The 24,722-nt window shown below is 49.4% G+C and overlaps 1 long non-coding RNA gene across 1 annotated transcript; it reads right to left on the reverse strand.

Annotated features, from left to right (window-relative positions):
- Window positions 1-359: 359 nt before the first annotated feature.
- LOC146811756 (uncharacterized) lies at window positions 360-10,283 on the reverse strand. The gene is made up of 6 exons (XR_014966774.1): window positions 10,221-10,283; window positions 5,659-7,331; window positions 4,824-5,015; window positions 3,554-4,345; window positions 2,789-2,862; window positions 360-2,592 (listed from the first exon to the last, which is right to left on the reverse strand). It is a non-coding gene; the product is annotated as an uncharacterized LOC146811756 (long non-coding RNA).
- Between the last annotated feature and the right edge of the window lie 14,439 nt (window positions 10,284-24,722).

Consider the following 24,722-nt stretch of genomic DNA (forward strand, 5'->3'; position numbering starts at 1 on the left):
GCGGTGTTTTTCAGGCAATTATAGTGCAGGTTAGATGTCAGCAGTGCGAGTATGCGAGGCCAAGCTTAAAAACAGGGGATAAGTGTCCAAACACAAACTAAAGTAAAAGACAAAAACGGGTCATTAAAAACAGAGCTTCCACAGACAAGCGCTGCAAGTATGGAGACACCGCTGGAACAGGGCGAGCTGCCAAGATTTACCTACCTATAAGCATGCCTAGCAAAACAGAAAGGGGACTAGAGCGCACGAAGGATCACCCACACCCAATATGGCCACCACGAGTCGGGGGCAAAGGACCCGCAAAGTGCGGTGTTTTTCAGGTAATTATAGTGCAGGTTAGATGTCAGCAGTGCGAGTATGCGAGGCCAAGCTTAAAAACAGGGGATAAGTGTCCAAACACAAACTAAAGTAAAAGACAAAAACGGGTCATTAAAAACACAGAGCTTCCACAGACAAGCGCTGCAAGTATGGCGACACCGCTGGAATAGACTTCATGAATGATGGAATGCAGGGGTTTGTGGAGGCGGCCGAGCATCAGGGAGGGTGGTTAATAGAGAACAGACAGGGTCATATGGTCCAGTGTAAGCACAGGGCCCAGTGATCAACTTGACCAGAAGGGGAGTTGAAAGGCTCAGTCTGAGCAAGTGGCCAGGAGAGGTAGTGGACCCTAGATAAGAGAAGAGGGCAAGGTGTATACACCATAACCATGGGAAGGAGACTAATTCAGCCCAGATAGAGGATTGGAAAGCCCATTGATTCATTAGGGGCCATTAGTAAGGAGATTCTAGAGGAGAGTAAACAAGGGCTGATGAGCATAGTGTAGATGTGCGGGTACAGTAAGTGACTAGATCGGGGGGGGGGGGGGGAGATTATAGACGAACGGGCCAGTGTAATCAGCAGAGCATTGGGTGGGTTTGTTGACCATCTGAGACCCAATGAGTGTGGAGAGCCCTCCTGCAAATGGGGAGTATACAGTGGAAAAGAACAGTCGGGGGCCCAGGGAGACAATTGAACCGGAGAGGAGACCAGGCATGGAGAGTGAAATGTGTCTACACATGCCTGAAGCGCCATTTACTCACTAAGAGGGAAGGTACTAAAGGGCCCAAACTAACAGAGGAACCAGATATGCGATTATCCCACCAAGCATCTAATTGGTAGCTTGAGGTTGGTGGGTTGCCCTATGAGAAAAGGGAGGTGTATGCCCCTGGGAGGTTACCGACTCGGAGAGAGAAGGCAAAAGTTTGAAGGGCCCTTGATACCACTGGACAGAGGGCAGAGTGGGTTTATGACTTTACGAGACACCAGACAAGACAGATGTATCGACAATAACCACAGAGATCATGGAGGAGGAAGCAGACTAAGAGCATGTACCGGGCTGTGGGGGGGGGGGGGGGGAGAAGAAGAAGCGCACCACTATCAATAGATTACCCAACAAGACCACCGAATCATAGGAGTTATGCCTCGGTGTAGCTACAGGAGCCCCAGGGAAAGGGGAGCTGGCTAAAGGAGAGCCACTAGGGCTTTGAGGAACCAATGGAGCTCTGGGTGAGTGCCACACACCCCATAAGTCAAAGGAGTGATCAGTCTAAATATAGTGAAAGACCTAACAATTGCCTTATATAATCAGTGCGGCCCCCAGGCTGCACTCAACTCCATCACAATAGAAGACGTTTTAGAGTGGTTGGGCTCCCAGAAAAAGAAGGGCCAAGAAGAACTTCAGTACCACTGTAACCTGCAAGGAAGGTACAAACTCAGGGGACACAGCAAGCATTGGGCAGTGGCAAATAGTAAGACTACAACCTTCAGCTCCATGCGCTTCTGGGGATACTTCAAGCTATGGGAGTGGAAGCATTCACCTGCAGGAAGCAAGGGTCAGGCAATAACGTAGAAGCACTTGGACTACTGCATGTCGCAGTAGAACAAAGAGCTCCTACCCCACTGCAAGAACCAGGGTGACTACTGGTGCAACAGCATGTCCCAACATTAGATCCCATTATTTCTCCCAGTTATATGACTAGATCCCAGGATTGCATCTACCCTCTCTGTTGTGGTTGAAACATTACTGAAAATCAAAGACTGACCGCAAAGCTAGCAGCGCCGGTTGTTAAAGTGCTGACCGTAGTACTGATGGTTCCCAGTGGAACTCTAACAGAGCCCGAGTTCACTTGCAATGGTTCACAGTGCCACTGTTCCCAGTGCAGATAGTGTCTGGTGGAAACATGGAGGCCGAGCTGCTTTTCCTGGTGGTAGTGGCTCCTCGTGGCAATGCCTGGCATTCAATCCCTTTAAAGTGAAAGGCCAGGGTCCCCATCCTGCCGATTAGAGAGTGCGGACTACAGGTAATTATTAAAGGTTCATCCGGTCTGTTTTATCGTCTGCTATTGAAAGGTAGTCCCAGGTAGTGACAGGGGTGTCCATGCTTTGATAAGAAATGGGCTTCTCCTTTCCTTCAGCTGACTTCTCATGGGACTGCCATTGGTTCTCATCACGAGGGCTGGTGGTTGCCAGTGCTAGCCCTGTTGGTTCTGGATGGAAATGGCGGTGGCTCTGCATGGTAGTGCCAGTGGTTCTTGGCGAGAACGTAGACGCTTCCTGTATGAGAAGGAAGTAACAAACAGGAGGTTATTGGGGGAAGAATAGAGGGTGCAATGGAAAAGAAGCAGAAACAAATTGGTGAGAGGAAGCAACTGGCATGCAAACAGGGCAACAGAGGGGCGATTAGCAAGACATCACTCAGACAGGACCAGTCATACCAGATGGAGTAACAAGGATGAAATATCAGTCTTACCTCACAAACATGCTGCATGCAAACAGACAGCATCACTGCACAGTCACGAAGTCGCAAATCCGTCAAACATGGTCCTATGCAAAAATAAAGAATGCCTTGATGAAAAATCCTGACGAACTACAAAACAATCACTTTTCATTGTATAGGAAAGTTGACAATAGTGGCTAACTCATAATGAAGGAAGGCAAAAAAAATTAAATGTAGCCTTAGTCTTAATCCTCATCCCTACCAGCACTCGATCACCCAAATTGTAATGTGTTTAAAAACTTAAAGCCTTACCCCTTTCAACTAATATTGCATAGTTAAAATATTTAGAATTTGAAGAGTTAATTCTTCCTATTTATTTTGGAAAATACAATCTTAGGTTTCTCCCTTTTTTGATTCATCATTTATTTTGTTCGGTTTTTGTAACACAATGCTGGCAATCCTAGGAAAGGGTAGCAATGTAATAGGACAGTAAATTTCTAAGTGCAAAAAATAAAAAAACTCAAAATCACGCAAGGTTAATTAAGTGACAATTGCTGTGCGTATCTCGATCTTTCTCATACACAACTTGCAATTTTCGGGACAGTCGAATTTATTCCACCGATGTAGCTAAAACCAGTCCAAATTCATATACAGGTCATGTTTGAAGCTTTAATTTTGCCGGCTTTCAATTTACAATTAAACGTGCATTGCCAGATTTTATTTTACAGGTCTTTTATTTTGGCAGGTGTTCAATAGATGGAAACCGAGGGATAAAATAAGAAGCACAAGGATAAATACCTCATCATACACAGCTTTTTTTGGACCCCTATGAAATTCACTTCCAGGTACTTCTCTGGTTTTGGCAAGGATCACCCATCACCGTCACCCTACATTGGAATAAGTGGGAGAAAGACATACAAGCATCCTATCTAAACTAACAGGGCCACTGCTGCACCATACAAAATTAAACAAAAGCATTAAACAAACCAAAGCAAACATCAAACCCCAACAAAACCCAGGGCTAACCGGATTCCATATGAACATGGAAAACGAAAAAGCCCTACAACCCATTCACAATGTACGGCGAGTAACATAACAGTAAATGGAAACAAACAAGCATTGTACAAGCATAGATCCCATCTACCAACAGTGGCCCAGCCCAACAGTGGCCCAGCTCCTGTGTGGTGTGCCTATTGTGTACTAGTGACACCTGTAAAAAGAAAGATTATAAACACTGCCAGGAAAACAAGTTACAAAATATCACAGGGCTAAACGAATTCCACGTAATCATGGAAAACTTAAAAGCCCCACATTACAATGAGCACAAACAGTAAATATTGATGCAGTAATACACAAGCCTTGACATCGGCTCACAGGTAATCAACATTGGTGACTTGGATTATGTGGTATGTGTTGTACCTACTCTAACTAAACAATTCTCATAAGAATAATTAAACATTCTTACATTTAGAAATTGAAAAAGATGGCATCCACGCATTAGCGCAGAGAGGCCTAGGCCCTACCCAAGATGTCTTCACACAAGCTGCCTCCCTTCGAGGAGGCCCTGTGCGGCTCTTCAAATAAAATACCCTGCATGGAGAATGAAACACCTGTGAACCATCCATGGGTACCAATGCAGATGTCATACATACAAGACAAAAGCAGGCATTAAAAGAACACAAAATACTATAGGATAACCTCAAGGCATCGCTATAAGCATCCTTTAGAATTCCGGTAAGGACTTGAGTCAACCGACCCCCACTGGATGGGGGTCCCAAGTATTTACTGGCCCCTGTGAGAAGTGTGAAGCTTTTTCCGCTTTGCCAGGGAGCAGCGATTCCATAGGTAGCACAGTAGTAGGAGTCTGCATAAGAAGCGTAGCTCCATCGCCTTTCCGTAGCAGCTGTAATCACTCATCCAGTCATTCATCCTTCCACCGACTCTAATATCAACTCAACGCACTCAGTTTGAAAAACTAGTGGGGCCCTTTGGCTCTGTCACTGCAAGTCCAACCTTGTTTTCCCATCAAAACACCGGAGGCTATTTTTGCGGAATACAGTCTACTCACCTGCACCATTAGTGCAGCTTTCCTTACGCCGGAGTCCTCGAAGCAGTCAGACGGAGGAGGGGTCTCGATTTAGCAAGTGATTGAGAAAGGCACCACACGGTCCGGTCCTTCAACTGGAAGAGTGACCAGGATAACGCAACATGGCTTTACGAGACTGCGCAAGAATCAAATGCCATTGGAAGAGTACCATCTCTGGAAGAAAAAGACAGGTACAAAACCACCATCAACAAAGACATATTGCATAGTTGCGCAACCAAAGCGAATGAAAAAGCCAACCAATACTCCGCCCTCCACACCCAGCTGGCGTCATTGGCACAGATGTTTTTGTTCTAATTACTTGTCAAGGTTTCAGCACGTTTGCTACTTCAGAGGTGTGGGACCCGATTGGGTATATTGGGTTTGAGTCAGAACCAAGAAAGTCCAACCCAAAAGCATGCTTCTTTTTGTGCATTTTGTCTTGCTGTGGTGGGAGTAGCTTTCCTCAAGAAGAGACTGGGCTGCTAATTGCATGTCAGCAGGCCTGCAAGTTTTTCCTCTCAAATCTCGACTGGTGGCAGCTTGGATCAAAAGCTTTAGGGAGTTACAAAGTTGCCCATACAGATGTGGTCTATAGGATAACCCGACCCGCATCGCCCATAAACCCCCCACCACCACCAACGCATTTTGCACAATAGACTGAATGGACCGGGGGGGGGAGGGGGGTGTTGAATTTCAATCAACATGGTGTATATTGTCCTCTTATTTTTAAAAGGAGTACCTAGGAGAAACTTGAGTCTCAAACCAGGCTGAGGTCACCCTGTCCACCCTCCTAGTGCACGTAAGATCTGACACCTACCGTTTGCCTGGAGCAGAACCTGCCCTGGACCCTGGTTCTCTGAAGACGGTTCTGCCTTCCAGCCCCTCCAGCCGTCTGGGTGGTCTACAGCAGCAGCCTCCATCCTGCAGGAGATGCGGGTGACTGATGCAGTATGTGTGGTAGTCCGTGCCATCCGTGGTGGACTCTTGCAGCTGCCGCAGGGATGTCTCCTTTGCCTATGGGTGATAAGCGTCCACCTAAGCATCTGCACCATGTTAATATGTTGCATTGGATTGTAGACGCTGGCAAATTGTGGTAGTCTTAGAAAGAAGAGCTTAAGGAAGTAGCGAGCACTGGACTCAAGAGGTTCAGTCTGAAGTTCTAAGTAATACCTCGGGGGGTGGGGTCACCACTTCTAATATATTTCCCACCTAATAATTACAACATTGTAGCCTGTTGATAAATCGTCAAATCTCTCCTAAGCTTATCCCCTCGCCATGATGAGGACACTCTAATCTATGAAGATTTGACCAATGAGATATTTTCCAGGTCACCAAGATTCTTAAATCAATTTCCATTCATCTTGCCTTATTACTGCTATTCACTCAGTGTCTTGGTCGGTTCTTTTGATCCTTTATTTATGTTTTTCCCCACTGTTTCTTGTCTGGTTTCCGGGTCAGCTTCTAATTTAATGGTCGAGTTCCACTCAGTTTCTGGTCTCCTAATTTCTATATTGCAACACTAAACTGCATTCGACTCTTTTTGCAGCTTCTCATCTCTCCCCAATGTCCAGTCCCACCTCCATGCCTTCCCATTTCTTGCACCTAAATATTGGCATTGCTCTGTCTGTGCTCTTTCTACATTCAGACCAATTCTAAAGGAGCGTCTTTTTTAGTTTGTCTTTGCTCAATAAGTTTTACATTGGGTCTTATTTTGTTTTAGGAGCAGAGCTTGCCATAGTCTGATGAAACAGAAGAATTCATACTCCACTTGTCTTTGGCGAGATGGCGTCTATTAGAATTTGTGCCAGGCTCGTCATGAGCCGCCCGATGAGGACAGGCTGCTGTTGCTATGGTCAATGTTGCTTGGGCTGGAATGCCCCCTTGGCCAGGAGGAAGCAACCGAACCTTGCTCACCAGGCTCAAAGCGAGTAAGGCGTGAAGCTGCTGCCGCGCTGATCATCAACTAAGGCGATGAGAAGTGTGAGCTCTGGACTCCGCATTTATTGGAGTTGGTAAAGATTAGGGGCAAGGGACAGAGGAGCAGTCACTGCCAAGTTTGCCACTGGGTGGGCAGATGCACTAATTGGGTGTTGCTGGGCTCACTGACAGGTGAAGGGGATGAGGGGGTGGCTGGTGCTGCGTTCACGATTAGCTCAAATGACAAATTTTTTGTTGGCTAGATTTCGGTATTAAAAAGGTGGTGCTGGGCTGGCCATCGTTTGTAGTAATGAAGACGAGGATTCAGCAATGTCCTAAACAGCCAAGTTGAAGATAAGGAGCCGGTCTATTGCCAGACATGATTAAGTCAACATATTGAGGTTAGTCTCTGTTTGCTCATATGATTAAAGGTCTTTCCAGTGCCCACTATTGTCTCAGGTCATGAAGGCGAGATGGCAGTGCCTGGCTGACCAGTGGCAGGACTGGAAGCAACAAGGAGGGAGAGGAGACTCACAGTTGATCTCTTCATCTTTAAGAAGATGTTCTCAATCTCTGTAAAAGGACAGAAACACAGGAAGTTTTAATGGAGATGGAGTGTACTTTAGGACCAAACACGAACAAAACTGCAAAGGCAGTGCTAAAACAAAAAAAAAAAAAACAAAAAAAAAAAAAAAAAACTACTGACACGCCAAACATACTACAAATGCACTGAATATTGCCAACCAAAGCTTTAGGAATCATGCATTATTCTGCGGCACCCCACAAAGCATCACCATAGAAATGCACTGCGGTAAAGCATCTTCGTCCTCTAAAATCACAACATTAACACTGGAATTTAATAATCCCACTAACCTCCGAGAAGGACGGCAAAAACACTTCCTCATCCTAAGGTACCCATCATGGAGTGCACAAGGTAAGACACTTTCTCAAGTACAGCATTTTTCAACCTTATTTCCACAGCACTGCACCACACAACGTTCTGCCTCATTGTATCTAAAACAGGGTCTGGTCTGTGTTCACATATTCTCTAATGGGTCTTAAGATTGGAACTACTTCGTAGGTGGTGTGGGAAATTTGCCCTTTCTGCAAGGTCACACTGATTTTTTCTCCTTTTGCTGAACCCTGTTTTTGATAGCTAGAAAACTATGTGCACTTTACCCATACTAATTAGTGGTAAAGTGCATGGTCTCCTCCTTTCAACATGGTAAAATGTATACTCCTGGTTGGACTATTTACCTTACATATAAGCCATTAATATATGGTAATAAAGTGTACCCAGGGCCGCTAAGGTAAGTGTCACATCATCCCTTGAGGCAACCACTACAGGGACAAACTAAAGCATGTCTCCAGGCCTACCTTAGTTACCCGACTGTATTGTTAAAGGGCCAATAGAGTCAGTCAACATAAACCCACCCTTTTGACAGGCCTAAACCTTCCTTTTAAATAAGTCATCCCTAAGGTAGACCTTAGGGCCAAAATGCTATATAAATATATAAAAAATATAAGGGCATGTAAAGGTTAGTGTTAAACATGTTCTTACAGCCACTAGTACCTCAGGGCTATTTTCACTGCATTATGGTTGAATGTTCCATATGAAAAAACTGGGATACAATATTACATTTAATAAATACTATATTAGAAACACCAAAAAAACAGTGGTGGTCGTAGGAACAAATAATTAACTTAAGGAAGCAACAGTGAAACCATGAATTACTGGTCCATGAATTTAAACTCAAACAAAATCAATCTAGAAATTTCCAACACCAGAATATGTAAACATTTACACTCCTAATTGTCAATTTTGGACTTTTAAGACCTCGGAATCTGATGCACCATATAAACAATACAAATGACTACATTTAGATCCATAGAATTACATACAACCACATTGTACAGTTTTCACACACAGGTAGATCTGCAATAAGATGTATACTCCCATTATTCCTCTTTGGTTTAGAGATTCATTAGTTCCTCATTATCGGCAAAGTGATCGTTACATCAAAAAAAAGGTCAAGATGTTTCACAGAGGCGGCCACTGAATCAGGCTGGGTATTACTAAAATCTATGGGGCAGATGTACACGCCCCTTGCGTTGTTTTTTTATTCATCAGCGGCGCAAACAATGTGGCCTATTTACAACGTGGCACATCTAGGGAGATGAGCCACCTTGTAAAGCCCTGCGTCATATTATACTTTCGCCAGGTATAATGTATGCAGGCTAGGTGTTCCCACGCAAAAATCCATGGAGAACTAATGCAGTGAAGTTTACAACATTTCACTGCATCAAAATCCCTATGCCTGCCAAAGCCAGGAGTAAGGAATGACAGAGGGCTTTTTGTATGGGACTCACCTATCTGTTGTGGCACAGTGCTGGAGTTGTGTCACTTTCATGGGCAACTCCAGCAAGGAGTCACTTTTGGGCTAGCAGATGCATCAGAATTACTGATGCTTCTGTTAATCCTTGCACCAGGGGGCACTGTATTGTAAATACAGTGCATCCATGGCGGCACAATGAAACTGACGCATCTATGCAGATGCGAGAGTTCCTTGTAAATCTGCACCTTTATTTTAGAAGCACCATTTTATCTTAAACTTTTTTTATATCATTTTGTAGCGGTTTATCTTGTACTATGTGTAATGCACGTTTAACTTCTATATTCAGAGTGCTTTCAGTCACAGGATGGGACCTCGTAGCACTAAAAATACATGAGTAACTATTACCCATTGCACCAACCAAGATTTTAATTCTGTGGCTTTCTGGTTACACAGAGACCTCTGCAGTGCATTAACTAATAAAGGTTTCAAAATGTACTATAGTGCATTTCCCACTGAGAAACATAATTTTGAGTTTATTTTATTTATTTAAGCTGCGCGATATTTATTTTACATGTAGCTACCCCACGGTGAAAGACCAAAAACACATAGAATATTTTGGTTGTTTTAGCCAAATCTGTGACTCTTTCCCAAAGCTCACTGACCCCGCCCCCTTGCATGCAGCATCACTGTTCTCATACTTTCTTTTTGATGCACTTCAACCGCTGCTTTTACTTATAAAAATAAGCCGCGCATACACAGAGCAGCAGTGATTTTTTTTTGCCATTTAACACAACAATTAAACAAACCAGAGATAAAAAAAATAAAAAATAAAGCACACGTACAGGGTGAGCTCCTCAAATGTGGCACGGGTGAACTCGAGAGATTTGAAGGCGCTGTGAATCCCTCGCGGTGCCCGATAGTTTCACGTGAGGGCTCGAAGGCAGCGAGGTGCAAGAAGCTCGCAGCGCGTGAACGGGGAGCGAGCACCGTGGAGTACGCGATGCGAGCAAAGCGCGCCGCTGGGCGTGGGTCTGCTCGGCGTACAGACAGACAGCCCCAGCTATCCTTAAGGCGAATGAGAGACCACTCCCGACAAGAGCTTGCAACAGAAATATAGACACGGTACCTGTCTCTGCGGAGCTCCGTGGGGCGTCCGAGATGGTGTCAGGAAAGACAGAATTGAGCAAACCCGGTGATTATAACACATGGTCCGTTGCGGCCCCAGCCCCCACAGCACTTAAGGCTTTCAATTACCTACACCTGAGACCAAACCGCGCCCACCCACACGCGCAGTCTAAATTCTGTGCAACACCGGCCCCTGCTCAGCTTGGGGGTGGGGGCAGCGGGAGCCGTGTTCACCTGCTCATATTTCCTTATCAGTCCTGAAGTTTTCGAGGAAACAATAAAAATGGCAAGATAACTTGTGATTAATGTTCCTGCTGTAGAGAGAACGAGTTTTGTCTGGTGGCAGTTTCTTTCCACTTATAACTAAGTAGCATAGAGGGTTAATGTGCCTGCTGCAAAGAACGTGTGCAGCGCGAATCACCATACTGTTTTTTTACGTGGCTTGGTCAGTAGGTTACTTACTGCTTTTATCACAGAGCTCGTTTTCCAGATCGTACCGTACACACCTAATATAGCACATTGAGCTATGCGCGGTCTTCAAAGGGCTGCATGCAGCATGCAAGCTGCATGGTATGAGTTAGAACGTTGTCCCCCGCCCCCCCCCTCTTTCATCATCCTAATGTTGCTAAAACGGGTAAAGTGCTCTGACGCCCTATGCTAGTTTCAATAGCGCTAACAAACAAATGAAATGCACGTGAGAGAGGGGCTGTGGAGAGATGAGGGGCACTGGTGGAGAGCGGTATTGAGGGAATTCGTGGGAAAGTTTTTTTTTTTGTTTGTTTGTTTGGGGGGGCTACAAAGATCGTCGCACTGGGCGCTACCAGCGCTAAAGCCGGCCCTGTTTGTTTGTATTGTCTAATCTTTAGAGTATCTTTTCAGACGGTCATGTGGTAGACGCAGCTTTTATAAGGAAAATGACCAGACACAGTGACGCAGGTGGAAATAGTATTTTGCCAAGGATCACCAGAGTCCTCTAGTATACAGAAACACTGGAATCGCCAGACCAAGGGGCATATCATCAACGGCCAGCTATAATTATCGCTGGCCGCTCTTAGCATTAAAATTTTTAACGCCGGCTATCGCAGATAATTATCGCCATGCTAGCGCTGTATTAACAACGCTCAGCGCAATGGCGATAATTATCCTAGCAATAGCGATGTTTTCCATGGAACATCGCTTGTTTTCCAGCGATGTTCCATGGAAAACCGAGATACCCTTGATAATAGGGGCCTGTGGTCTTAGCCACACATTCCACCCCCCATGTTAAGTATGCCTTTGTCTGGAATTTAACAGACGTTAAATTCCTGCGTTAAGGCATACTTAGCGCGATTTAAATAATCGCCTCCCCGCATTGAAAATATCACGAAGCTGCCTTCGTGATATTTACCCATGTTGTTTCCACAGACACGCCTACTTTGCATCTCATTAGCGATGCAAAGTTAGGCGTGCTGGAAACGGGAGCAAAATCAGCAAAACACGCGATAGCGTGTCTTTGCTGATAAGGCGATAAAATTATCGCTGCTTTTCGGCCGAAAATGGCCGCAAAAGCGGCGATAATTTGTTAATCGCCGCATTGTTAATATGCCCCCAAGTGTCATCTGTTTAACCACAGGTAAAAGACAACCCTTTGTTTATGAGTAACATGTAAGGGAACCCGCATTTCATACGACAGTGCATTTTAAATAAAATAGCAAAAGCGCATTACACAAAGGCCGTGTAAAGTGGAATATCCCTCGACTAATAAACCGCGAAAATAGGAATTTTAGCCCTTTAGTCGTAGCTGACTAAAAAATGCAGGAATACACGTCACCCACTGCTTCAATGGGACACTTTGGGTTTTCTGCTTTATACTAACAGCCAACAAACATGAGCTGACTGAGGCATGCTAGAATAAGCACTGGCAAAGCCAGTAAGCCTGGGGCTGGCTGCCAACCTATGGCTGTGTGACTATTTTTTGTAAATCTGTTCAGGGGGGCTACTTTTTGTGTGCAAGTGTGCATATTTTTGAAACCGCAGAAAGCAGTCCTTCACATACATAAACCAATGGCACCAGTAGGCAGTGCTCATGCAGTGTGCTGTGGGCGGCAGAACAAAAATGTTAAGGACACTGGCAGGTCAATTAATAAAAATAGTTGACTGAAACCCCTAGAACTGAGTATATACATTTTATGTATAATGTTATTGAAATTAAAGTGTCTTACATAGTGCCATATTTAACAATCATTGGCAAAACCAATAGGTCTGGCATTTACTGCTATCCTTTTGGCTTCATCAAGGATTTTGCAAAACGTTATTGTTGGAGGAGCTGCTCGGCCAAGTCAATGTGTAAAAAACTGTATAAATGGCAAACACCGCTTCAGTCTAAAAAGCACCCATTGCCATAGTAGTCCCTGCACTAAATGGACCTACTTTGTATGTGATGTGCTCCTTGTGAACGAGGAAAACTGTCACAGTGAAGTGGGCTGAAGCATTTCTGCACGATGTATGCCTGTAATGGCAAAATAAAAACGTGAACGATGCAATAATAGTCCAATGCAAGAAGAGAGCTGGCTTAAAGCCCCTGTAAGGGTGGAATTTTAGTAAAATCAAACGGTTGTGGCTAATTCCAGACCTAAAAATTAGAATTTCATGAACAAAAAACAAGAACGCAGCATGTCTCTATAGAATACCCCAGCCTAAGCTAACCATTTGGTGATTCTGGACACAATCACTTAAACCTGCACCTTAAATGACCCCCTCCATAAAAGGAGGTATGGGTCTTATGTAAAAAGAAGTTTTAATGTAATGCACTCTAATACCCTTAGACTAAGTTAGTGCTATATAAAACTACAAAAAAAATAATATATATATTACCTACTGGCGTTATAGTTAGGACCTAGTTACAGTTAGGACCTAGTTACTATAGGAAAATCGTAACATTCTTTTCCCAATAACTTTGGCACCGGATGACAAAATTTCGTGAAATTTTCAAAACTGGTGGGCGCTCCGGTCAGCTCCTATCCTGAAAGTTGGGGGGGTGATTCGTCAAGCGGGGGCCGAGAAAAAAGGTGGGTCCCAAAACGCGTTTTCTCAATGTTATTTCCCATAGGAAATTTTGGAACAGGCTACAGCCCGAACTGCTGAAAGGAATTTCACCAGATTTTGGAAAAATGTAGCCCTTGGTTCAGAAAGAGACCTTGTTTTTTAAATGGTGTAAATCCGTTCAGTAGTTCCTGAGAAATTAAAAAAATAGAGGTAAAAAAATCAATTTCCCATAGGAAACTTTAGACACAGTTATAGCAAAAACTGCTGAACGGAATTACACCAAATTTGGCAAAAAGGTACTGTTTAGCTCAGAAAGCAACCTTTTAAAACATGGTGTAAATCCGTTCAGTAGTTTTTGAGAAATTAAGAAATAAAGATAGTGATATCTATGGCCGCGGTGGATCCGCGCACCCTCCCGATCACAAGCCTAATGCTAATTGGCTGTCAACACTCCAAACCAGGAAGTGTTTGCTGCCATCTTGTGCCTTGGTAGAACCGAAGCACAAGAAAACATTAAAAAAACGCGAAAAACAGGAAAAGAGGGCGTTGCAGAGAGGTGTAAAAAGGGGCGTGGCCTCTGAACACCTCTCCGCAACGCAGCTCCCTGGCACACACTGGAGGTACCTGGTGGGCTAGTTGGCCCCCAGGGACACTCAGGATTGAAGAGGAATTAATTCCCCAACTTAAAACGCGCCACAGGGCGTGTTTGCAGACATGTCACATCAGGCTACGCCCCCTTTCTTCACCATTGTGCAAATGCGCCCCCTGGTGAGTTGTAAGTTGGGGAATTAATTCCCCTGCAATACTGAGGGTCCCTGACTGCCAACTAGCCCACCAGGTATCTCCAGTATGCGCCAGGGAGCTGCGTTGCAGACAGGTGTTCTGAGGCCACACACCTTTTTACACCTCTCTGCAACCCAGCTATGTGGTGCTTACTGGAGGTACCTAGTGGGCTAGTCTGACCCTAGGGACCCTTAGGATTCAAGGGGACTTAATCTCTCAATTTAGAACGGCCACAGGGTGCGTTTACACAGTGGTGAAGGGAGGGGACGGGGCCTGAGGTGACATGTTCAAGCACACCCTGTGGCGCGTTTTCAGTTGAGTAAATAATTCCCCTTCAATCCTGAGGGACCCTGGGGGCCAACTAGCCCACCAGGTGCTTCCAGTAAGCGCCACTGCGCTGCGTTGCAGAGAGGTGGTGCAGGCCGTGCCCCTTTTTACACCTCTTTGCAATGGCGCTTACAGGACGTACCTAGTGGGCTAATTTGCCCCTAGGGACCCTCAGGATTCAAGGGGACTTAATCTCCCAACTTAAAAAACGGCCACAGGGCATGTTTACACAGTGGGAAAGGGAAGGGACGGGGCCTGAGGTGACGTGTGCAAACACGCCCTGTGGCACGTTTTAAGTTGGGGAAATAATTCCCCTTCAATCCTGAGGGTCCCTGCGGGCCTACTAGCCCACCAGGTGCTTCCAGTGAGCGCCACTGCATTGCGTTGCAGAGAGGTGGACCTGGCAGTGCCCCTTTTTACACCTCTCTGCAACGCAGCTCTGTGGCGCTTACTAGAGGTACCTAGTGGGCTAGTTGGACCCTAGGGACCCTCAGGATTCAAGGGGACTTAATCTCCCAACTTAAAAAACGGCCACAGGGCATGTTTACACAGTGGGAAAGGGAAGGGACGGGGCCTGAGGTGACGTGTGCAAACACGCCCTGTGGCACGTTTTAAGTTGGGGAAATAATTCCCCTTCAATCCTGAGGGTCCCTGCGGGCCTACTAGCCCACCAGGTGCTTCCAGTGAGCGCCACTGCATTGCGTTGCAGAGAGGTGGACCTGGCAGTGCCCCTTTTTACACCTCTCTGCAACGCAGCTCTGTGGCGCTTACTAGAGGTACCTAGTGGGCTAGTTGGACCCTAGGAGCCCTCAGGATTCAAGGGGACTTAATCTCCCAACTTAAAATGGCCACAGGGCGTGTTTACACAGTGGGGAAGGGAGGGGACGGGGCCTGAGGTGACGTGTGCAAACACGCCCTGTGGCGCGTTTTAAGTTGGGGAAATAATTCCCCTTCAATCCTGAGGGTCCCTGGGGCCTACTAGCCCACCAGGTGCTTCCAGTGAGTGTCACTGCGCTGTGTTGCAGAGAGGTGGAGCTGGCCGTGCCCCTTTTTACACCTCTCTGCAACGCAGCTCTGTGGCACTTACTGGAGGTACCTAGTGGGCTAGTTGGACCCTAGGGACCCTCAGGATTCAAGGGGACTTAATCTCCCAACTTAAAACGGCCACAGAGTGTGTTTGTACAGTGATGAAGGGAGGGGACGGGGCCTGAGGTGACGTATGCAAACACGCCCTGTGGCGCATTTTAAGAGGTAGTTTTAATCCCCCTGCCCTATTATATATTAGGGGTTTACAGAGGAGGTGATGCTAATCACAGGGGGACCCCAACACATAGTGTTCCCTAGTGTATGTAGGTGTTTTCACTGTATTCTAAGTGTCTTTTAGCATAGCACTGGCTCTAGGACTGGTTAGTCAGACTCAGTTACCACCAGTATCCTTCTGAAAAAGTTGAGGGTACAGGATGATTTTGCAACAAGGCTTCTTTCTGCTCTTCTGTTTGTTCTTTCTGCACGTTTTCGTTCTTCCTGCACTTTTCTTCGTCTTTGAGGACTTCTGTTGCTTCTTTCTGCATTTCTTTTTTTTCTTTCTGTGCGTTTTTCTTCTTTCTTCACATGTCCTCTCTCTGTAGGCATAGTTAGAAGTTAGCATTTAAAGAACTTTTTAAATTCACTGAAAAAACCATAGGTTTCAGGCACGTTATAGTTAGGAATTAGCATTTAAAAAACCTTAGAAATTCACTGAAAAAAACATAGGTTTTAGGGGCGTTATAGTTAGCTGGACATTTCACTCATACAAAACCATTGAAATTCCCCCGTTATAGTTAGTTCAGCTAACTATAACTTGCGCTCCTGTAATGCACTGGTGATGACGTCACATATTACATCACTCATGACATGGTCAGTGACATCACTCATGACATCACTGATGACATCTCAAATGACATCACTGATGACATCACTGATGACATCATCCTTGTGATAGAGTGGCAGACCTCCTCTCACCCTAATATAACCTTTGATACACACATTCAAAAATAGAAACTAACATTTTCAAAACAATGGACATACCAATACCAGTTACAACAACCTATTCAGTAATTCTAAGATCCACATACACATCCACTCATTCACCAACAGTCCTATACAGTCACTCATACATGTACTCACTCATCGTATGCACTCATACACCTATACATCCTGTTACACACCACCACTCATCCATAGAGTTACTCACACACATAGTCACTCATGCTAATAAAGAATCAAACATCCATTTACTTGCATATACAGTTATACACACACCACCACACTTACTTCTACAGAAACTTACACATACTTAGTCTTTTAAACAATCACTTATAGAAACACATACTTATTCATACAGGAACTCTTCCAATCTCTCACTCTCACATATACTCACTTATATACACCAATAGTCACATATACTAGTTTAAAACATATGTAGTTACTCATAAAGACACTATTGAGACAGTCATTCACTCACTAACACACCCATACACACACTCATCCACCCATACAGTCCTGTACACATGCTGTCTTCAACACATACAAACAGTGAGTCACTCATTCATGCTTCTATGCACTACGTAATATCCCGACCAAACCATACAGACACTCAGACATTCATACTGATACTGAAAAAAAACAACTAATAACCTATATAGACACTCATGTAGCTACTCACTAACCCATGCAGCCATTTATACACAAAGTGAGAGACTGATACAGATATTTACATATTTAAACATTACTCACTAACCCATATATTCACTAAGTTACACTTAATCAGTCAGTTATACAATCAATTTTTCATTTAAAAAAATCATCCATTTAGACACTTATATACCCATTTATTCTCCCATCGACCTTGAGATAAACATATATAAAACATATTTAATTTTAAGAAAAACACATATTCACTGGATGATGTCATCAGTGATGTCATTTGAGATGTCATCAGTGATGTCATGAATGATGTCACTGACCATGTCATGAGTGATGTAATATGTGTGCGCGCAAGTTATAGTTAGCTGAACTAACTATAACGGGGGAATTCCAATGGTTTTGTACGAGTGAAATGTCCAGCTAGCCAAAACGCCCCTGAAACCTATGGTTTTCTCAGTGACTATATATATATATATATATATGTATACACACACATAGAATACCCTTTCAGATTTAGAGTGCCACATAAACTAGCAAAAAAAAGAAGCAAGGAACTCGAGGTATTTCCCAAGTTTGAGTGGAGAGCAGTTCCAATATGGAGCACCCTACAGCAGCAGTGACACTCTGAGTCTGCTCACCTCAAGTGTCTGTTGTTCAAGCAAAGTTTTTAGGCATATGATTTGCACAGTGCCATCCACGCCAAGATAGAAAGTGACAAAGTCTCTTGCCATTTTTACAGTGTTAGACGGACCGGGAGGGTCGGCCGAGGACAAGGGGAGAGGTCTCCGGGGAGAGCCGTCTCCAGCGATCGTACAGATAAATAACTTCCCCCCACAGACAGATACCACACAAGGAGAAGATTTAGCGTTCTTTATAGGCAATTTCTTAAGGTACGATGAAATGGTACAAGGAGGTCTGGACTCAGGGGTCCCCTCGATTCAAGTCTCTCAAGATGGGGAAAAGGGGGTAGCGGGACAGTCTGGTTACCAGTCTGGTAGTTGAGATGGTATGGTGGATAGCTCACAATCCTCAAGCTTGGTGTTCTAGCTGGGACGGGCCGCGGCAGCGCCAGCAGGTCCCGGTGAAGATGGTCGATACACGGTCCGCGGCAGCGCCAGCAGGTCCCGGTGAAGGTGGTCGATGCACGGTCCGCGGCAGCGCCAGCAGGTCCCGGTGAAGATGGTCGTTACAACGGGCCGCGGCAGCGCCAGCAGGTCCCGACGAGGATGGATGTTGCAGAAGGCCGCGGCAGCGCCAGCAGGCAGGACGATGGTTCACAAGGTAGGGCTACGGCAGCGCCAGTAGTCCGTCCGGGCTGAGTTCTCTCGGTGTCTCTCGACTCCAGGATACAACTGCCTTCATGCTCCGGAGCTGCTCCAGTTATAGGGCTGGCGCCCTTTGATGTCCGGACCCTCGCACTTGGAGGTCGGAGGGTCCGGGATGAAGGTGTCCAGACACCCAGCAGGGGGTGGAGCCAGCGCCTGGGGGAGCTGGGGGCGATCGGCACCTGGCGGGGGAGAGCCCTTGGCGCTTCGTTCTCCCATTGACCTGCCAAGTGGTCCGCTCACCTCCTGGGTGGATGGTGGTGCCGGGATGTCGGGGCCGGCCAGGCCCAGGGTTAGGGTCGGGTGGAGGCCACGCGGCCTCGTGGCGCAGGGCCCAAGATGGCGGCTTGATCCGGCCGGGGGAGCCGGTGGTGGCTTGGCCCCGTGATACATGGAGGTCCGGGGGCAGGAGTTCCGTCGGGAGACGGGGTGCGGGTGATTCTTGTGGGTCACGTCTGGCGGGCCGGGGCTTGGGCCCTGTCATGCGGGGAGGGAGCAAGCCCTTCGTGTGGCCTGTCCAACATGCGTCCCCCCCAGCTGAAGGCGGGGAGAGTCACCCATCTTCCTGGGGACTCTCCTCGTCGAGGCGGAAAAAGCGTGACAGGCCATCTGCGTTGGCGTGGTCTTGGCCCGGTCGATGTTCCACGGTGAAGTCCATTCCTTGCAGGGAGATGGACCAGCGCAATAGTTTTGGGTTCTCCCCCCGCATCTGCATCAGCCACTGCAGGGGTCGATGGTCGGTTTGTACCCGGAAGTGGGTACCGAAGAGATAGGGCCGGAGCTTTTTGAGGGCCCACACCACTGCGAAGGCCTCCCTCTCGATTGTGCTCCAGCGCTGTTCTCGGGCCAGGAGACGTCTGCTGATGAAGGCCACCGGCTGGTCATGACCCTCGGGGTTCAGTTGGGAAAGAACCGCTCCGATGCCGTGGTCGGAGGCGTCTGTCTGTACAATGAATTCCCGACTGTAATCGGGGACCTGGAGCACAGGGGCGGTGCACAGGGCGGCCTTCAGCTTTTCGAAGGCCGCTTGACAGTCGGGGGTCCAGTTAATCCGCTTCGGCTGGTTTTTGGACGTGAGACCCGTGAGGGGCCCCACAATGCTGCCGTAGTCCCTCACGAACCGCCGGTAGTAGCCGGTGAGCCCCAAGAAGGCTCGGACCTCGGTCTGGGTGACGGGGGGCTGCCAGGACTGGATGGCAGCAATTTTCAGTTGCAGCGGGGCCACCAGCCCGCTTCCCACCTGGTGCCCGAGGTAGGTCACGGACCCTTGACCAATTTGGCATTTGCCGGCCTTAATCGTGAGGCCGGCCCGCTGGAGGGCCTGCAGGACCTCTTGGAGGTGGAGGAGGTGGTCGGACCAGTGGCGGCTGTACACAGCGATATCGTCCAGGTAGGCGGCGCTGAACTCTTCGAGCCCCGCCAAGACCTGGTTCACTAGACGTTGAAAAGTAGCGGGGGCATTCTTCATGCCGAAGGGCATGACCTTGAATTGGTAGTGGCCATCGGGGGTAGAGAAGGCGGACCGTTCCTGAGCCCGGGGTGTGAGACCGATCTGCCAGTAGCCCGCTGTTAGGTCGAAGATGCTGAGGTAGCGGGCGGCCCCCAGCCGGTCGATCAATTCATCCGCTCGGGGGATAGGATGAGCGTCGGTCCGGGTGACAGCGTTCACGCCCTGGTAGTCGACGCAGAATCTCATTTCAGGTGTGGTGCCGGGGGCAGCGGCTTTGGGGACCAGTACAACCGGGCTGGCCCAGGGGCTGTCCGAGGGCTCGATGACCCCGATCGTGAGCATTTTGGCCACTTCCTCTTGGATGCAGGCCCGTACCCGATTTGGCACGCGGTAGGCCCGGTGTCGGATAGGGGGACTGTCCCCGGTGTCCACATCATGCAAGCACCAAGGGGTGATCCCGGGGGTGAGGGAGAACAGTGTAGCGAACCGCAGCAGGAGGTCCCGGCAGCCCTGGCGTTGCTCTGGGGTGAGGGCATCGGAGAGCCGGACCCCGTCCACGGAACCGTCGTTCTCCTGAGTCCTCAGGAGATCCGGGAGGGGTTCGGAGTCCTCCTCCGCCCCACTGTCCGTAGCCATCAGGAGGCTGAGTTCTGAGCGCACAAAGTGTGGTTTGAGTCTGTTGGTGTGGAGGACCCGAAGGGGGTTCCGGGGGGTCCCCATGTCGATGAGGTAAGTGACGGGGCTTTTGCGCTCGACCACTTTGAAGGGCCCCGTCCACTTATCTTGCAAGGCACATGGTTCGGTGGGGGACATCACCCACACTTGTTGACCAGGTTCGAACTCGACGGAGGAGGCATTGTGATCGTACCATCTTTTCATGTCCTCCTGACTGGCCTCGAGGTTCGCCTTGGCCATCTCCCTGAAGCGCCGGGTCTGATTGCGTAGGGCCAGGAGGTACTTGAAGACGTCTGGAGGGGTCTTTAGGGGGGCCATCTCCCAACCTTCTTTGATTAGGCTGAGGGGCCCTCGTACAGGGTGCCCGTACAGGAGTTCGAAAGGGCTAAAGCCGAGGGACTTCTGGGGAACTTGTCGGTAGGCGAAGAGGAGGCACGGGAGTAGTACATCCCACTGGCGACGGAGGGGCTCTTCCAATCCCCCAATCATCCCCTTGAGGGTGCGGTTGAATCGCTCCACTAGTCCGTTCCCTTGGGGGTGATAGGGGGTCGTGAATCGGTAGGTGACCCCGCTCTGTTGCCAGAGGGACTTCATATATTTTGAGATAAAGTTCGTGCCTCGGTCGCTGATGACTTCTCGGGGGAAGCCCACCCGGGAGAAGATCCCCATTAGGGCCCGGCCAACCACCGGAGCTGTTACAGTTCGTAGGGGCACCGCCTCGGGGTAGCGGGTGGCGTTGTCCACCAGTACCAGGATGAACCTATGTCCTTGTGCCGTGCGGGGGTCCAGGGGCCCCACAATGTCTATTCCTACCCTCTCGAACGGGGTGGTGACCACTGGGAAGGGTTGCAGAGGGGCTTTCAGCTTACGGCCGCTCTTCCCGCTGGCCTGGCACGTGGGGCAGGACCGGCAGTGGTTAAGGACGTCGTTCCGCATCTTCGGCCAGAAAAAGTGAGTCACTAGGCGACTGTAAGTTTTGTCCTGGCCCAGGTGTCCAGCCAGGGGGACATCATGGGCCAGAGTGAGCAGGAAGTCTCTGAAGCGGAGAGGTACCACCAGCACTCGACCGGCCCCTAGTTCTGCGATTCTTTGTTCGCTGTATAGCAGGTCGTTATCCCAATAGACCCAGTGAGTTCCGGTGGAGTCCCCTGCGCTCTGGGCGCTGGCTTGTTGGCGGAGTCCCTCGAGGGAGGGGCAGGTCTTTTGCTCCTGGCGGAACTGTTCTTGGGTGGGCCCCCCTTCTTGACGCCACTGAGCCAGGCCGGGAATGTCCTGGGGTTGCGCGTCCCCTTCGGTCGTTGGTTCTGGGGGGTTGGCCTCGTCGTTGTCCTCTACTGGGGCGACCGGGGGCGGAGGTGCTGGCCATTCCGGTTCTTCTGATCGGGGGACGGCACGGGCGGCCATGGACCGGGTGGTTACGCAGGCCCAGTCCGGGAGGCCCAGCATCCCCAGGTGCTCTCTTCTTTCGACGGTGGCCCACGGGGAACTCTCAAGGTCATTCCCCAGGAGGCAGTCCACGGGGGCATCATCCCGGACCGTCACCTTCAACAGGCCGGAGACCCCTCCCCATTCGAAGGGGACGCAGGCCATTTGACACAGACTTTCGGAATTGTCGGCTGAGCGGACGGGGCAGAGAATGTTCGGCAGGATCTGCTCGGGCTTCACCAGGTGACAGCGGACGGCCGTCACACTGGCGCCTGTGTCACGTAAGGCCTCGGCCCGACGCCCATTAATGGTCACCCACTGGCCGTATTTCCTGGTGTTGGCGGGTAGGGGAGCCCGCGGGACCATGTCTTTTCCCCCTAGGCACGCTAGAACCATGGCGGCCGGTTCCCACTCTTGCTGGGCCGGCTCATACTCTTCCTGTTCCTCTGATAGTCGTTCTTCCCCCAGGGCGGCGGCAGCTACCTGGCGGGGCTTTGGTGTTTGGTTCTGCGGGCAGCTCGGGTCATTGGCGTAGTGGCCGACTCACTGGCATCGGTGGCACGTGACGTTGGCTCGGAACCCCGGGCGCATCGGGGGGTTGCCCCGGCCAGCCGGGGGCGGGGTGCTGGCCACGGGTGTTGCCGGGATGGTGTCTCTCCCTCGCCCCTGGCCTCCTCCTCCTCCCCGGGGACGGTGCTGGCCTTGGTTGTTTCGGTTTTGCTCGTGTGGTCCTCTCCGGCCCACTCGGGTGCTTTCCCATCGGTCAGCTTCAGCGGCGAGTTGCCGGGGGTCAGTCAATTTACTGTCGAGGAGGTGCTGCCTGAGCTCGACCAAACAGTTGTTCGACAGGTGCTCCCATACCATAAGGTTAAAGAGTTGCTCGTAGGTCGTTACATGGCTCCCCTTTATCCAACCCTCGAAGGCTCGGCTGAAATAGTTGACGTACTCCACCCAAGTTGTACCCGGGATCCGGGTGCAGTCTCTGAACCTCTGGCGGTACATCTCGGGTGTGAGGCCGTAGCGGGTGAGGAGGGCAGCCTTCATGTGGTCGTAGGACGACATTTGGTGATCTGGGAGCTGCAATAGGGCATCGCGGCCTTCGTTGACGAACCTCCCCCATAGTCCGGCTCCCCAATCACTCCGGTCGATCCGGTGGGAGGTCATGGCGATCTCGTAGGCTTTGAACCACTGTTGTATGTCGTCCTCTCGGACATACTCTCGGACAACATCCTTGGGGATGTGGACTTTTTTCTCGGTTGCTCCCGGGGTGTGCGGGCGCTCAGGCACCCCCGGTTCTTTATTCTGTTTCCGAAGTTCTATTTCCGCCAGTTTGCGCTCGTGTTCGAGTGTTCTTCTTTTTTCCTCGAGCTCTCTCTGTCTCTGTTTTTCTTCTCGTTCTTCTCGGAGCCGCAGATGTTCTAGATTTAGTTTCTGCTCGGCTAACTTTAGTTCACCGTCCATCTTGAGTCGTGCCATTTCCAACTCATGTAATCTGGTTCTTTCTCTTTCTTGGATCTCCTCCTGCGAGAGGCCCGTTCCCCGCCCCTCGGGAGCCGTGGCGTTCCCCTCTGGTACGACACTGTTTTGGTCGGGGGAACCGGTGACCCCAGTTTCTGTCCACGACTCAAGGGCGTGCTTCAAATCGTCTTTGGTACTCAGGCCGGTGGTAGCAATGCCTAGTTCCATGCAGAATTGTTTAAGTTCGCGGTGGCTATATTCTTCCAACTTATCCATTTGGAACTTTTCAGTGGAACCGCTATCTTTGGCTGACATCGTGGTTTTGTCGTGGGGTGAGCTACTCTCTGTACGATTACGCGTTGATTCGGATCGCGCCGCTGGCCACCAATGTTAGACGGACCTGGAGGGTCGGCCGAGGACAAGGGGAGAGGTCTCCGGGGAGAGCCGTCTCCAGCGATCGTACAGATAAATAACTTCCCCCCCACAGACAGATACCACACAAGGAGAAGATTTAGCGTTCTTTATAGGCAATTTCTTAAGGTACGATGAAATGGTACAAGGAGGTCTGGACTCAGGGGTCCCCTCGATTCAAGTCTCTCAAGATGGGGAAAAGGGGGTAGCGGGACAGTCTGGTTACCAGTCTGGTAGTTGAGATGGTATGGTGGATAGCTCACAATCCTCGAGCTTGGTGTTCTAGCTGGGACGGGCCGCGGCAGCGCCAGCAGGTCCCGGTGAAGATGGTCGATACACGGTCCGCGGCAGCGCCAGCAGGTCCCGGTGAAGGTGGTCGATGCACGGTCCGCGGCAGCGCCAGCAGGTCCCGGTGAAGATGGTCGTTACAACGGGCCGCGGCAGCGCCAGCAGGTCCCGACGAGGATGGATGTTGCAGAAGGCCGCGGCAGCGCCAGCAGGCAGGACGATGGTTCACAAGGTAGGGCTACGGCAGCGCCAGTAGTCCGTCCAGGCTGAGTTCTCTCGGTGTCTCTCGACTCCAGGATACAACTGCCTTCCTGCTCCGGAGCTGCTCCAGTTATAGGGCTGGCGCCCTTTGATGTCCAGACCCTCGCACTTGGAGGTCGGAGGGTCCGGGATGAAGGTGTCCAGACACCCAGCAGGGGGTGGAGCCAGCGCCTGGGGGAGCTGGGGGCGATCGGCACCTGGCGGGGGAGAGCCCTTGGCGCTTCGTTCTCCCATTGACCTGCCAAGTGGTCCGCTCACCTCCTGGGTGGATGGTGGTGCCGGGATGTCGGGGCCGGCCAGGCCCAGGGTTAGGGTCGGGTGGAGGCCACGCGGCCTCGTGGCGCAGGGCCCAAGATGGCGGCTTGATCCGGCAGGGGGAGCCGGTGGTGGC

The sequence above is a fragment of the Triturus cristatus genome, chromosome 7, assembly GCF_964204655.1.
Source record: "Triturus cristatus chromosome 7, aTriCri1.1, whole genome shotgun sequence".
Lineage (NCBI taxonomy): Eukaryota > Metazoa > Chordata > Amphibia > Caudata > Salamandridae > Triturus > Triturus cristatus.